General features: G+C 42.7%; 1 long non-coding RNA gene across 1 annotated transcript; it reads right to left on the bottom strand.

Annotated features, from left to right (window-relative positions):
• Positions 1-5,261: 5,261 nt before the first annotated feature.
• LOC124606924 lies at positions 5,262-11,903 on the bottom strand. Its single transcript, XR_006978749.1, has 2 exons — positions 11,648-11,903; positions 5,262-5,472 (listed from the first exon to the last, which is right to left on the bottom strand). It is a non-coding gene; the product is annotated as an uncharacterized LOC124606924 (long non-coding RNA).
• Between the last annotated feature and the right edge of the window lie 3,815 nt (positions 11,904-15,718).

The following is a 15,718-nucleotide window of genomic DNA, read 5'->3' as shown; positions in this document are numbered from 1 at the left end:
CCTAAAAAGAACGCAATGTTACAGAAGTTAGCCCTTTTTCCACGTGCGGCTATTTTGTGTTAAGAAGTGAAGGTAATAATGTTCAAAGTTCCATTAAATTGGTATCTTCAGCAGACAGCAGAACTGGGTTGTAAAAAATGTAGCAGCGAAGAAATGGAACCCGAGACATCTTATCTATTTTGCGTGACACCGTAACGCTATTAGCTGTCATCTACCTACAGCACGTTTAGAAGTGAAAAATAGTTAATCCAGATCTTCCGCATTCCACAGTGGTGTGACGTAATACATATGGCCGGATCTAGACTTCTGAGAGACAGACAGTTATAGCTTTTCTTTTGGACTGTACGACGTTTTCAATAAACAGGTAGCGCAATAGAGTAGCTCAAATGGAAAGGAACACTTCCTCTTTAAATTTCTGCATCCTACACTGTTGGCAGTTCTGTGTAGATGGCAGTTACGTTATTTTATTTCGGTGATTCAAACCAGAGTCGAATGTATGCAGTGGGTAGCCGAGGCAGCTAGTTCATGGCGATTCGGTCAACCAAGTAAATAAATGTACTGAACATGCTGCAAAGCACTACACGGAGCTTGTGTGTGAGAATTGTCATCGAGTGTGCCGCAACGGTGTTATGAAAGAAAAATGAATCATACAGCAGATGATTTGGTAGTCTGTTGCATTGTTCGTAGCTTGCTATGACGATTATCTGTGTTCGATTCCAACTTTTGCTTATGATTTTTAATAGGGAGAGACATATTCTATTCTCTTCTGGCTACGCCAAGTGAAGAAGGTATAATGGCATTGTGGTCTGAAATTCACATTAAACATGATATTCCTTCTCTACCAAGTAGTCGTTTCTTATACTAGTTATTTTTTTATAGTGACGAAACAAACGCTATGTAGGGTCACAGGACCCTTGTTCAATCTTTTATTTGAGCTTCTGTATGTTGATGAAATTGGTTCTGAACTTAGAGTGACACTAAGACAGCCCTTAACGTGGAATTTGCTCCCTTCGTGATAATACAGCTCGAGTACAATTTGTTGTTTGTTCAAAACTGCAGATTCCTCAACATTTCCACAAATTGCGCGTGACTGGGTTCGAATGCTGGCCCGACACTAAAGTTTTCATTATGTATTATCAAGCTCTAGCATGAGAACACCTATCTGCTGATGGATAATAGTTTTGACTTTTAATGCATTTTCGTTCGTTGTCAACACTAACGATATCTGACGTTTTTGACTCCCAGTGAGACACAGAACTATTTGAGGCTTCACTCTAAGCTCAAGGATGTTACTCCGAGCTGCTGGTGGAGAAAAATTCTGTGGCTGACGTCTCTTTGTGTGTAGTCAACAACGGTATGTGTGGGGTTCGATTACCGGTCAGCATTGAACTCTTCATCTTATTATTTCTAGTTCAAACATGCTCACATGTCGCTGTTGATGTAACAAACCCATATTTAACGTTCGTTTTCAGTAATAAATAACTGCGATAGGTTCCCGGTTGGAGTCCTGAGAAGGGAAAATTTATGTTTCTTCTCGTCATTTCAATTAAAACATCTAGGTACTGCCGAGAAAATCCGATATCTCACAGTTGATTGTGCTTCGATAACAATCCGATTAGGTTCTGGGTTCGAATCCCTGTCCAGCACAAAGCTTTACATCATGGCATTTCAAGTAAGTTACTTGTGAAGAAGCAATATTTAACATCTCTCGTAGTTCGTTAACAGGAACAATAGACGCTGGGCAAGAATTCGCGTCCTTTAAAAATGTTTACGTTATGTAATTTAAAGTTGATATTTGCTTATTGATACTGTTTGAAATCGTGGTATATCACTCTCTGTATGCCTAGTCAGGAATGACTGTTAGTTTCCGTCAGTCACGAAATCTTAGTCTGCATAACCTGGGTTTGAATCCAAATGCAGAACGAGACGGTTCGTCGTGTCATTTGAGGTTCATACATATTCTGAACTAGCTGCTCGTGAATAACTTAAATTTTTGATGTCATTTTGTGTTAAATAACAAGTACGGTATGTTACTTTGAAGAGGAAATCATGAATACGACGAACTTACTACGTACATTACCTATCTGACGTAATAATGAGAGTGGTAACATTTCAGGTATGTCATTTATTGCAATGAATGTGAGCTTACAAGCCTTAAGGACAGTCTTATCTGTGATAAGGTGTTCCCTGATATTTGTAGTATCGTGGTATTACTTTCCATCTTGAGTTATTGCGATACACAGCCGAGTTTTCTAGTGGTGACTTGTTGGAGCCCTTTTCAATAGTCAAACGACTGTACCAAGGTGCGATTAGAGGACCTGCTAGACATCTGCGTTGTGTGGGTCGCATGCGAATCAGGCGAAATTCAATTCTGGCCGTTCGGATACTTTTGAGCACAACTGTACGTTCCCCTAAATTTTATAGGCAACGTTTCGTGTAGGGTAGCCACCTGTGGTATCGTAAGCGACGTGATTATCCCTAAAAAAAGTTAACTAAAACGCAATAGAGGACAAGCAAACAAAATAGAACGATGATGAGAATATTTAAATATACACTCTGAGACAAATAATACGACCCACCACGAAAGAATTATGCGAATGGGACAGAAATTGACAGATATGATGCACATGTACAGAAAAACAAATGATTACAATTTCAGAGAAACTGGATGATTTATTCAAAGTGAAGATCTTCACAAATTGATCAAGTTAATGACAAGTTGAGCCATCTCTGGCCATTATGTAAACGGTTTCTCGGCTTGGCGTTGATTGATAGATGTTCTTTTGAGGGATATCACTCTTAATACTGCTCAATTGACGCACTGTATTGTCAAAATCCCGAGCTGATTTCAGGGCCCTGCCCATAACGTTCCAAATGTTCTCGCGTCGGGAGATACCTGGCAACCGTGTTGGCCAAGGTATGGTTTGGGATGCGCGAAGACAAGTTGTAGAAACTCTCACGATGTGTTCAAAAATGGTTCAAATGGCTCTGAGCACTATGGGACTTAACTTCTGAGGTCATCAGTCCCCTAGAACTTAGAACTACTTAAACCTAACTAGCCTAAGGACAACACACACATCCATGCCCGAGGCAGGATTCGCACCTGCGACCGTACCCGTCGCGCGTTTCCGGACTGCAGGGCCTAGAACCGCATGGCCACCACGGCCGGCTCACGATGTGTGGGAGGACATTATTTTGGTGAAATGTAATCACAGGCTGGCTTGCCGTGAAGGGAAGAAAACGGGTAGTAGAATATATTCTACTTACCGCTGTGCTGTAAGGGTGCCGCGTATGACAATCAGTGTGGTCCTGCTATGAAAAATGGCACCCCAGACCATCGCTCCTGGTTTTCGGGCCATTGGTGGGAAACACTCAGGATCGTATCCTATCTCTACCTAGGCCGTCGCCAGACTCGGCTTTTCTGGTCATAAGGGCTCAACTCTATGCGGGAGTCGTCACTGAAGACAATAACAGATCAGTGAACGAGATTTCACGCCGAAGACGTGTCTGGAGACGCTCTGGACAACGGTGGGATGCTATCCTCACAGCGATACGTCAACAGTAGTCTACGTCCCGTTTTGTTGCCCTTGATGGAAAGCCATCCTGAGTTTACATTTCATCAGGATAATGCCCGCCTGCGCGCGGGCACGATATCCCTCAGGAGGACATCTTATAACCCTATCGATCGTTGCCAAGCTGAGTAAATGCTTGCATATGGGCTAGATGAGGAGCAATGCGTTATTGACTTGCTCAATTTGTGAAGCTCTTTCTCTTGAACAAATCATAAACTTTTTCTGCAGTTGCTATCATGTAGATTACATGTATCGATTTCCAGTCCATCCGGATTCCTTCGTAGTGTGTACTTTATTTCGTCTTCGAGTGTACTACTATATAACACCTTCTATTATAACATAGTATTCGGCTTGAAAGCCTACTCGTGACAGTAACTCATAACTTAAACGCTATATTCCATACTCTTTGCTCACTACATAACCACTGCCTATTCCAGAAGGCAGAAACTAACATACATGATCTATAATTCTGAAAACACCGTCTGGGTTTACTTTCCTCATAGTGCGTACACTGTACAAACCCATTGCTCTCCGTGGCACTTGCAGTCAAACGAAAACACTCAAACAATGCACTGCAGCGCTGCAGTAATCTGTGGGTGGCAATTGGCGAGGTTCTTCTCTCACCGAAAAGTAGAATTGACAGACTTAACATAAAATGTAGAGTCTGGGATGGCACGACCCTGTGGTGGATGGTGAAACTGATCAGAGGTCAGGTGGTCGATGGCAGTAATGGGGCAGTGAGTGGATGCCTAGCAATTCTCCAATGTGTCGACAAGAAAACATGGTTGTTAAAACTTTCATTTATTGCTCAGAAAGCTAAAACGGTAGTGACGTAACTTAAAGAAGCCAAATCAATCTGGACTAGAGCGGTAGATGAGCTGCAAAGAACAGCGGCCGTGACCAGACGGCCCAGCAGCTTGCAGCATAGCACTGCGTGTTGGAGTGACGGCAGCAGTGGCTCGGCATGGACGCTGAGCAGAGCAGCGGAAGCAGCCCCAATGCCGACCAGAAGCTGCCAGGCTGCACAGGATGGTACGCGCCGAGGCTCAGTCACGCTCTGGACTCAACATGGATGCGACAGCTCAGAGCAGCAGCAGTCCCGTCCACATGAGTAGAGGCGGGCACCAAGGAGTTCGGCTGCCAGGTTCCATAGTCCAAGGCTCAACTGTAGACCACTAGGGCTGAAGTCTGGCAGTGCCTAAGGTAGGCCTGCAGTGACTCACTGGTTGGAGACGGCAAAGTCGGCAGCATTCGACTCACTGTAGACAGCAATACCACAGCTGTCACCGGTAGGTAGTCCGGAGGTGATGACTTGTTAATCCACGTGGACTCATAGATTCGTTCCCCTCGGAGCTGGTGGCTGGCGGACAGCTATCCCTCTGTCCAGAAATGGGTATATATATACGCGCTCGGCTCGTCACTGGTTTGCTAAAGCATCAGTTCCTATCACGTAAGCTATAATAAAGCCTTGTCTCGGGCGTGAACCAATCAGACCAGTCACGCCGCAGTAGCTCTGCCTTTCTGCCGCATCAGATTCATGTAACTTTTTCTGGTGGGCACCAACTTACCTGCTTCCAAAGCCTTTGCATTACTCAATGTCGGTGTCTTAACTTTACCCAGCCGTGCCAAGTACATTAACTGCGGCGCAATAGTATTTCTAATATGGCTAGTAATTACGAATAAAACTAATTTTAAGTGAGTAATATATATTTCATTGTTACATATTGCATAGTGTTTCTATATACAATAATGAACACGTAACTAGCTCGGTCGCTAGTGTATAAATCTTTTTGACGCTGTTACATTTCAGAATACATAAATCTGTGGTTAAGGATATATGTTGCACATTGTGGATAGCAAACTAGTTCCTGAAGAAAGCTGTATCTCGACGTCACCGTCTCTGCAAGACATTAAAATATATCAAATGATGCAGTACAAACTAATAAGACGAAACAGCTACTAGTCTATGAGAGTCATAATCTATTGCATTTACAGGACCTTAAGGCCTACAGTGGAAAACTAAAGAAATAACCACACCAAAAAGGCAAAACATGAATCAGCACATTATAAAACAATAAAAGTGCACATAAAAAAGCAAGTAAAAAATGAAAGCCTCTCGTAGCAAAGCATATAATGCTGCAGCTGATAGTTCATCGCTTCCAGTCTCTAGCTTAATTTTGCACCGCTATCGGGCACACTTGTTTGACTATTGTTATTAGTCGATCCTTCCAACGCTTGCTTGGGCGCCCCCTTGGGCGTTTTCCAGCAGGCTGTGAATGGAGGGCTCGGTATGGGAGGGATCCATCAGCTCGAAGGATGTGGCCCAACCACTGTACCCTCGTCTCCTCTAATATTCGACCGATGTGTGTCTTTCCAAACCACTGGCACAGGTCTTCTTTCCCTCTTTTCTCCCATTTACTTTCCACGGTATTGTGGACGGATCCACAGACCTTGCAAAGTACTTGCCTCTCAAAGGCACAGACTGCTTTTTCAATGGTTGAAGTTATCGCCCGTGTCTTACAACCATTTAGAACTACCGGCCATACCAGGGTCGTGTGCAGCTGGATCACATTCTCCTGTGATGTCAGACGTGAATTGGAAAAACTGTTCAGACTAAAGAACATGAGATTAGTGCTGATTTATCGTTGATTCACTTTACTTTTACTGGTCAGTATAGATTCCAAATACTTGAGTTCTTGAAACTATTTAAAGCAGGAGAACTCAACTGCATGACATAACGAGGTATTTTGTTTTATCATCATTCACCACCATCATCGTTTTCTTCTCGTTGTTCAGATATCGTGAAGTATCAGCTCACACTTGCTCCACCAAGAATCACAACATCGACAACAAACGCCAGGATTGTGTCTCCTGCCACCATCTCCTTATCTCTGATTCGACAACCAGTGTCACGGCTTACTTTTCCCAAGTTTAAGTTGAATAGTACAGGAGAAAATCGATCTCTTTGTCTCAGTCTATTTTGAATGCTGACTGATGGCAATAATTAGTTGTCGAGCTGTACTTGACAGGTTTGTTAAGAGTAGCAAGATGCAATTAGTCTAATTTATTTCATTGGGATGTCAAATTTCTTTAATGTTCTCCATAATGTAAAGCGATCAATGCTGTCATAAGATTGTCAAAAGTAATGGAAGATGTGGTGTAATTCCTGATCGAATTAGTAATATTTTTCAATCAGCTGCCTCAAGGTATACCTGCACTTAAAGAGTCGATTGTCCAGGGACGAAGCCACTTTGATAGAAGCCTACAGTTCCTTCAGCCTGTGGTTTCACGCAGTTTCGCAACAGTGTTTAAAGACTTATTATCAATTTCAAGTAATAAAATCGCTTGGTAGTTGTACACTTGTGTAGCATCACCCTTCCTGAAAGTGGGGGACGTAACTGCTCCAATCAATTCTTCGGCAATTATGCCTGCACTGGTTGTTCGTATGGGCCTTGTTCTTCTTATGGGCCTTTAACGAAATACTGAATTCTTCCTTTGATGGTTCAGGTGTTTCCACTACATAAAAATGGGACCATATTTGTGTTGTCACCGCTGTTGAAATGTCATCGCTGTTGAAATGCCATGATTCGGTATTTCTCTTTTTTTTTTTTCTTAAATAGCTTTGTCTGCTCGAATGGTGATACCACTTTACCAGTCTCATTCGTTAGCTCCATCGTACGTTGTCGGTAGACAACTCTGGCAAACTTTGTGCCCGGAAAATGTTGCTTAATAACTTCTAGTCTTCAACTGCTATCAACAGACTTTTATATTCCCTTTTATCCCTCCATATGAGCTGATTTGTGCCACGCAATAAGCGTCTTCCGAAAGTCGTTTTAATCATTTTAGCCTTTTCGCTAATCTGGTCTCTACTGATTACTTTATGTAAATTTATCGATGAACAACGAGAATTAACAGACACTGAAGGCGGTAGGTATTTGGAGCTAGATGCATGGGACTTTCCATTTCGGAAACCGTTAGGAATTTGAATATTCCGAGATCCGCAGTGTCAAGAGTGTGTGGACAATACCAAATATCAGGCATTACCTCTCACCACGGACAACGCAGTGGGCGATGGGTTTCACTTATTGATCGAGAGCAGCGGCTTATGGCGTAGGGTCTTCAGTGCTAACGGACAAACAAAACTGCGTTTAATAATTGCAGAAATCTATGTGGGACCTACGACGAACCTATCGTTAGGACAGTGCGTCGAAATGAGGCGTTATGGGGCTATGGCAGCAGACGATGGATGCTAACAACACGACATCGCTTGCACCACCTCTCCTGAGCTGCTGGACCCTACACTGCTGGAGAGATAATACCCGTTTTCAGGCGTTAAGAGCTCATGGTGGTTTTCGAGTGTAGCTCAGACCCCACCAAGCAATGGACTCAAGTTGTCAAAAGGGCTCTGTGCATGCTGGCTGCGTTTACATGGAATGGACTGGATTCTCTAGTCAACTGAACCGATCACTGACTGGAAATGCCTATGTTCGGCTAATTGGAGACAATTTTCAGCCAGCCATGTCCTTCAGATCCACAAATAACTGTGGAATTTTTGTAGATGACAATGGGACAAGTCACCGGACCACAATTGTTCGCTATTGATTTGAAAAACATTCTGGACAATTAGAGCGAATAATTTGGCCACCTAGATCTCTCGACGCGAATCCCACCGAGCATTTACGGGAGTGAACCGATATTTACGGTGTTTAATTGAGGTGTCAGTTTATGCACGAAATCTTGCACCGGCAAGACTTCCGCAACTATAGGTGGCTGTTGAGGCAGCATGGCTCAATATTTCTGCTGAGGACCTTGAACTACTTGTTGAGTCAATACCATGTCGAGTTTCTGCCATACACCGGGAAAAAGGAGATCTGACACGATATTAGAAGGCACCCAATGACTTTTATGTCCTCGATATATATATAAATACACTGGAACAGAACGGAAGACCAAGCTCTCTGGTACAGACAAAAAATGGGTGGAAAACATGGAGGCCCTTCACTGTTCAAAGTGCATATCGAACATTTCAGAGGTTGGATAAAATTCTGAGTTCGGAGATACTGAAGATAAATTCAATGACATTGCAGCCTCTTTCAAAATGAGGAAGAATGTTTTGAGACTTTTAATGGACAAATGAAGCAATGAACATACATAAAGCACACTGAAGTAGGCAAAGAAAGATTTCTTCGGCGAAATAAGTGTCATAAACAACAGAAAACATTATTAAAGGAAGAAATTTCTTAGAATACAAATCTGAAGCAGAGCATGGTATGGATGTATGTCACGGGCTGTCGGAAGACCGAAAAAAGAAAATATTGAACTATCTAGGATATAGCCTTACAAAAAGATGCTGAAAACCAAGTGGTTTGGTAGGAAAGGACAAGGTTCTCACATAATCGAAAAGTAAAGGAATAAATAGCGAACACTATACAGAAAATGGAAGAGGACGATAGAAATTACATTATGACTTCACTGAATGGTTCCATCGTGCTACACGAAGCCGTATAAGGAATTACATTTAGGGGAAAACATAGATTCGAACAAACATAACAAATAATTGAGGAAGGTTGAGCATAAGTACAACTCTCAAATAAAGTTTTGGTACAATAGAGGATATAATGACGAACCACATCACAACGGTTAGGTGGGTGGTGACATCAAGTGTTGCAGCAGGAGTCTGAATCATAAATGAATGAAGAATAGGCAAATTACTTTTTTTGTTGATAGCCAGTTGCTTTTTGTCAGGCTGCGATACTTGAGAGAATGTTACGATGGAGCACGACTACTGGTTTTATATAAAAGAAAGTGATGAGCCCGATATGTAATACATGACAAAGCAAATGTGCTTCATAATGGCTCGCTGCCGAAATTAGCTTGGCTCAAATGGCTCTGAGCACTATGGGACTTAACATCTGAGGTCATCAGTCCCCTAGAACGTAGAACTACTTAAACCTAACTAACCTAAGGACATCACTAAGGACATCACACACATCCATGCCCGAGGCAGGATTCGAACCTACGGCCGTAGCGGTCGCGCAGTTCCAGACTGAAGCGCCTAGAACCGCTTGGCCACCAGCGGCCGGCGAAATTAGCTAATAGCACGATTCCAATAAAGCACAACACAGCCTATAACGGACAGTGTATTTTTCTATCTGTTACTTTTGTCTGACTGACTATTGGATGTGTGACTGAGACAACCATTTCTGCAGGAAATGAAGTTAAAGATGTCATAACAGACAGGATTACTCCGGCAGGTGGAGAGGTGACAGATGGGAGGGGGAGTGCCATGGCTGGGGAGGGGGAGTAAGGGGAGAGAATCCTGTCTGTTCCAGAATACATTTTAGCAGGCCAATAGCACTTATGAAAAGGAAGATAGATTCTTATGGCAGGACTGTCATGACAGAATCCTTTTCTTGAGATGATTAAGAAAAAACACGGCGCTCTCATGAGCAGATACTTTTGTTCGTTTAATAGAGCCTCTTTTGCTGTACGCTGAAAAGCATTGTCGTGAACGCTGAAATTTGTTTTGGTCGACAAGAGAATCGTGTGGTAGCACTGCATCTACTCACTGACGTTTGGGGAACAAGGCAGTAAAGGTGGTCTACGTGAACCATTCAAGTAATATTAGTGATTGAATATGATCACTATTCTAATCTTCCAAAGGTGTTTTGAGGTGACAAAGAAATTATAAACCTCTCCGCTACCTAATAATGAGCGCTTTAGGAAACATTTCTTTCTCGATTCAGAGAAGAAGAGAAATGTGAGGCAACCGGAAATTCTGCATAATAAGCAAACCAGATGGCAGTTATAAGAGTCTAGGGGCATGAAAGGGAAGCAGTGGTTGGGAAGGGAGTGAGACAGGGTTATAGCCTATCCCCGATGTTATTCAAACTGTATATTGAGCAAGCAGTGAAGGAAACAAAAGAAAAATTCGGAGTAGGTATTAAAATCAATGGAGAAGAAATAAAAACTTTGAGGTTCGCCGATGACAACGTAATTCTGTCAGAGACAGCAAAGGACCTAGAAGAGCAGTTGAACGGAATGGATAGTGTCTTGAAAGGAGGATATAAGATGAACATCAACAAAAGCAAAACGAGGATAATGGAAGGTAGTCGAATTAAGTCAGCTGATGCTGAGGGAAATAGATTAAGAAATGAGACACTTAAAGTAGTAAAGGAGTTTTGCTATTTGGGGAGCAAAATAACTGATGATGGTCGAAGTAGAGAGGATATAAAATGTAGACTGGCAATGGCAAGGAAAACGTTTCTGAAGAAGAGAAATTTGTTAACATCGAGTATAGATTTAAGTGTCAGGAAGTCGTTTCTGAAAGTATTTGTATGGATTGTAGCCATGTATGGAAGTGAAACATGGACGATAACTAGTTTGGACAAGAAGAGAATAGAAGCTTTCGAAATGTGGTGCTACAGAAGAATGCTGAAGATTAGATGGGTTGATCATATAACTAATGAGGAGGTATTGAATAGGATTGGGGAGAAGAGAAGTTTGTGGCACAACTTGACTAGAAGAAGGGATCGATTGGTTGGACATGTTCTGAGGCATCAAGGGATCACCAATTTAGCATTGGAGGACAGCGTGGAGGGTAAAAATCGTAGACGGAGACCAAGAGATGAATACACTAAACAGATTCAGTAGGATGTAGGTTGCAGTAGGTACTGGGAGATGAAGAAGCTTGCACAGGATACAGTAGCATGGAGAGCTGCATCAAACCAGTCTCAGGACTGAAGACCACAACAACAACAACATGCAAATGGACATACAAAATCTTCTACGACAGTCATGGTCTTCAACTGCTCAAAAGAGGTAATAGTATAACGATTACAGACAGACAGAAAATTAATATAAACCTGAGACAATGTAAAACAGTCATCAAGAACAAAGTGGTGTTATAAGCAGAAACATCATGCCCTTCAAAATATGAGAATAATTTCAGTATGAAAACGTACTGAATTTTATGTTAAGTATTAAAATTAGAGTTTTTGTTCATATTTTTAAAATTTAAGATGAGAAATATATGAGTGATAAAGGGATTTCAATCGAAAGTCTGAATTACTCACCCCGGGTGGTGATATCTTTGGCCTACAACCCTCGCCTACCGGTACTTTTCCGTCAGGACAACGCAGGGGTAGCTTCACAACTTCGTAACAGCGGTTGTTGATCCCCGGTAAAGGATCTGGACACCGGCCTTCAGTGGTGGTAAGAAAGGTGAGAACTGTTGCTATTAACACGACGCACTGAAACCTAAAGGAGAACATTGCTTCTTGTCGAAGAACACTGTAAGGACCGTACTGAGCTCTGTGTAACGGATGTACATTTGTTTTATACCTACAGTCAAACAAGTTTGCCTCCAGAACTTGTTCTAGCATACTGCGTCAGTGGCTTGTGGATTTCCAAGAACGGGACACGACCTGTCGACCTTCAGATGATGATTAGCTGTTCTTAAAACGATTGCTTTGTGAATCATTTTTTCTATCCTGAAGCTTACTTACGGTAATTATGGTCTGTTTCCGGACAAACATAGAAACTCTTTCTTATGACCGTATATTTACTTGACATGACGACTTCCTTACCACCACCAACGAATAAAATATTTATCGGCAACATAATATTCGCTGAAATGAAATGTATGGATGATGGAGTGACAAGCATATACTATGAAAATTGGTAACAATGAAAATGATTTCTGTGAATTAACGGTTAGCAAAAAATAATATTGACTTTACTCCAGAATGCGATGTAATTTCATACATTTTGCTCTTTTAGTATAAAACAAAAATCTTTCGACAGGATGAGATTTTGCTTTTAGGATGAACAAATACATCTGGTATCTACAGTCATGATCTCATCCTTATCTGCTGTCTCTGTTGCTGTGTTACCGCTTGTCTTTCGGCAGTGTCATTTCGAAACGTTTCAGTCAGCTTTCGAATAAGTGATGAATGTAACGATGTCGGCGAATTGTTTGTTGAAATCAATGGAATTGCATTCATATCTTTTCTTGTCCTTTTATTATTATTTTTTTATTTTAAACACAGATACAGTAGTTGTGCTTTCTGAGCGCAACGGAAGACGATTCGGAACGAAAACGACCGTTACTTCGCTTAAAATGCAACTAGATGCGGTTAAGTAAGGTCCGAGTTCGGAAACGGAAATCAGTGAAGAGTTTGAAGTTGTTAACGCTACAATAATTGAACACAGAAATCAAAGTGTGGCATTAATTGAACGCAATATGTTCAAACCAGACAGAGGAGCTATGAGAAGAGGTACAGACTGCGTTTCTTGTTTCGTTCAAAGAGGTCTAAGGGTGCTCCAATATCAGAATCACTTTTGCTGGAAAAAGCTGAATATGCAGAACAAATGTGTACTGAATATTCTGCAAGTACTGGTTTGCTGGAACATTTCAAGGAAAGGAACCAGATAGTGTTAAAGGGTTGTTTCTGATGAAGCTGACTAAGCTTTACCAACTGTGATTACAGATCGTTTGCAGTCTACAATGTCTTCGCTAAAAACTAAACTCCGTCCGAAGAGGCCTTGGAAGGGCCAACGGTACCGACCGGCCGCTGTGTCATCCTCAGCCCATAGGCGTCGCTGGATGCAGATACGGAGTGGCATGTGGTCAGCACACCGCTCTCCCGGCCGTATGTCAGTTTACAAGACCTGAGCCGCTACTTCTCAATCAAGAAACCCCTCAGTTTGCCTCACAAGGGCTGAGTGCACCCCGTTTGCCACAATATTTCGTCAGCACCGACGAAATGGGCATTTTTGTCGCTACTTTCCAAATAAAAGTCCTGTTCAAAGACGAAGGTCTCTAAGGTAATAATTACGGTATTTGTAATACATAATTTGGATTGATTTAAAAAACAAACCCTATTTGCCAATGGGAGATTTAAAAATGTGACATTGCCTGTCGAAAATATGTCGAACATTAAAATGAAGTTAGTGGCCTTGTGAAATGGTGTATCCTTCTTCGCAGCTAACTGGATTGGAAATAAAGTCCCACCACCCTACTCCCTACCCTGTCGTGCTCAAAGTAACAAATTCCTCTCTTACAGCTGTGAATTGCTATTGTCTTCATGATCACAGTGGAATAGACCGAATAGACCAAGCTTGAAGATAGATTAAGGATACCAGCGAATAGCACAATTGTGCTTAAGGAGGAGTAAACTCCAATGTGTGTGAAATCTTATGGGACTTAACTGCTAAGGTCATCAGTCCCTAAGCTTACACACTACTTAACCGAAATTGTCCTAAGGACAAACATACACACCCATGCCCGAGGGAGGACTCGAACCACCGCCGGGATCAGCCGCACAGTCCATGACTGCAGCGCCTTAGACAGCTCGGCTAATCCTGCACGGCGAAGAGTTATCTACAGACTCAATAAATGTTCATACTTTGATAAAGATTCAAAAATGTACCAGGTGTCATGGTTTTGAGTGCAGAGATTTTTATTAGTGACTGAGAACAGTCTACTGAACAACTCTACATCAGTATTTACGTGATTTTGGAGACTAGTAACTAAAGTTACTAGAAGTAGTACTTTTTTAGGTTGGTTAGTAACTCCAAGTACTGCCAAGAAGCACAAGGAATTCTGACATTAAACAGTTGACCCTGTGTGGATCACCCCTGAGTTGGCTAACAAGACATTAAATTAATTTAATTACTTCAAACCCACAACAAAACACATGACACCGTAGGGAATGAGAATGGGTGATGTTGGAAAATTAATAACGAGGAAGTACGGTATCACAAAGTGATTTATTAGGTAATATCACGGTCAAGAGAGAACAAACACATAAACAGTAACTTCAGCTGGGTAACATTTCATTGACACGAACTGAGGTTGGTTGGCAGTAGACCTGAGGAACCTATTTGGAATGTACGTGTAAATGAGACTGGCTACTGTGAGTGGGAGGATACCAATCTAGGCAAGCACACGCTGCTGTATCGTTCCACTGATTAGTCTGAGGCGTCAAGATACAATTAAGCAACCGCCAAGGTAACCGAGAGCGCTAACGCGCTGCTTCCTGGACGCGGGTAGGCGCGCCGGCCCCGGGTCGAATCCACCCGGCGGATTAACGACGAGGGCCGTTGTGCCGGCCACCCTGGATGTGGTTTTTAGACGGTTTTCCACATCCTGCTAGGTGAATACCGGGCTGGTCCCCACGTCCCGCCTCAGTTACACGGCGCGCAGACATCTGAACACATTCGCACTATTCCATGGATTACACTCGACGCAAACAGTTGGGGTATACTAATTACGTCCCGGGGGATACGGGGTAGGGGCAGGAAGGGCATCTGGCCACCCCTTAACTATTAAAATGCCAAATCCGATTAACGATGGCTGACCCTGCATAACTGCGAGACAAGTCTCGAGCGATGGATAGGTAGATAGTCAAGATACAATTAAGCATGCAATGGACACTTGCAATGACTACTGCGAGTACAAGACTCTTTGAAAAAAGAGGATCGTGAAAACGTTTGACAGGCTACTGAACTTGCCGAAGCTGCCCAACGTTACCGATATAGCCGGTGAGAGACGAACCGCTGCCGTCCGTGTGAGGACGATCCCAAAGCGTCGTACTGCGGGAGATGACCCCACGTCCACCGGTGATTGTCTCACGTCCGCGAAATTATAAGTTTCACCCTGGTTCCCGAACGTCTTTACAACTAACTGCTCTCCCCGTAGAAACAGAAGAGCTGTCGTTACTGTACCCCGCGACAGTAGAGGAGCAAGGCCTTCCGAAACCTTCCGAAAACAGCCGTTCCCACCGATGTTCTCCAATAAACCTATCATGTCTCAGCAGTGGCTACCGTGCTAATAATTTTTTCTAGGAAGGAGACCAGATGTTCCTCAAACAATCACTGTAATGCAGTACACATTCTGTTCTCCGAGAAAAAAAAAACAGCACACAATGGGTTGACGTCTTGCAGCCAAAACTCCGGCGTATTTCACAAACTGAGGGAAGCTTCCTAGTCAAAACAAGATCCATCTCGTCCATAAAACGATTTAGTGGGCGCCGTTTTGGCGGGGCGCGGCGGCATCTAAGAAACACGACATCTGGAGATATTCGTCGTCCCTTCTCACAAGGTACGCTGTTCTTGAAATAAACACATTAGCCGGGCGCCAG

Source organism: Schistocerca americana, chromosome 3 (assembly GCF_021461395.2).
Source record: "Schistocerca americana isolate TAMUIC-IGC-003095 chromosome 3, iqSchAmer2.1, whole genome shotgun sequence".
NCBI classification, from domain to species: domain Eukaryota; kingdom Metazoa; phylum Arthropoda; class Insecta; order Orthoptera; family Acrididae; genus Schistocerca; species Schistocerca americana.
The sequence above is the reverse complement of the archived record's forward strand: the minus strand, read 5'-3'. Positions and strand labels throughout refer to the sequence as shown.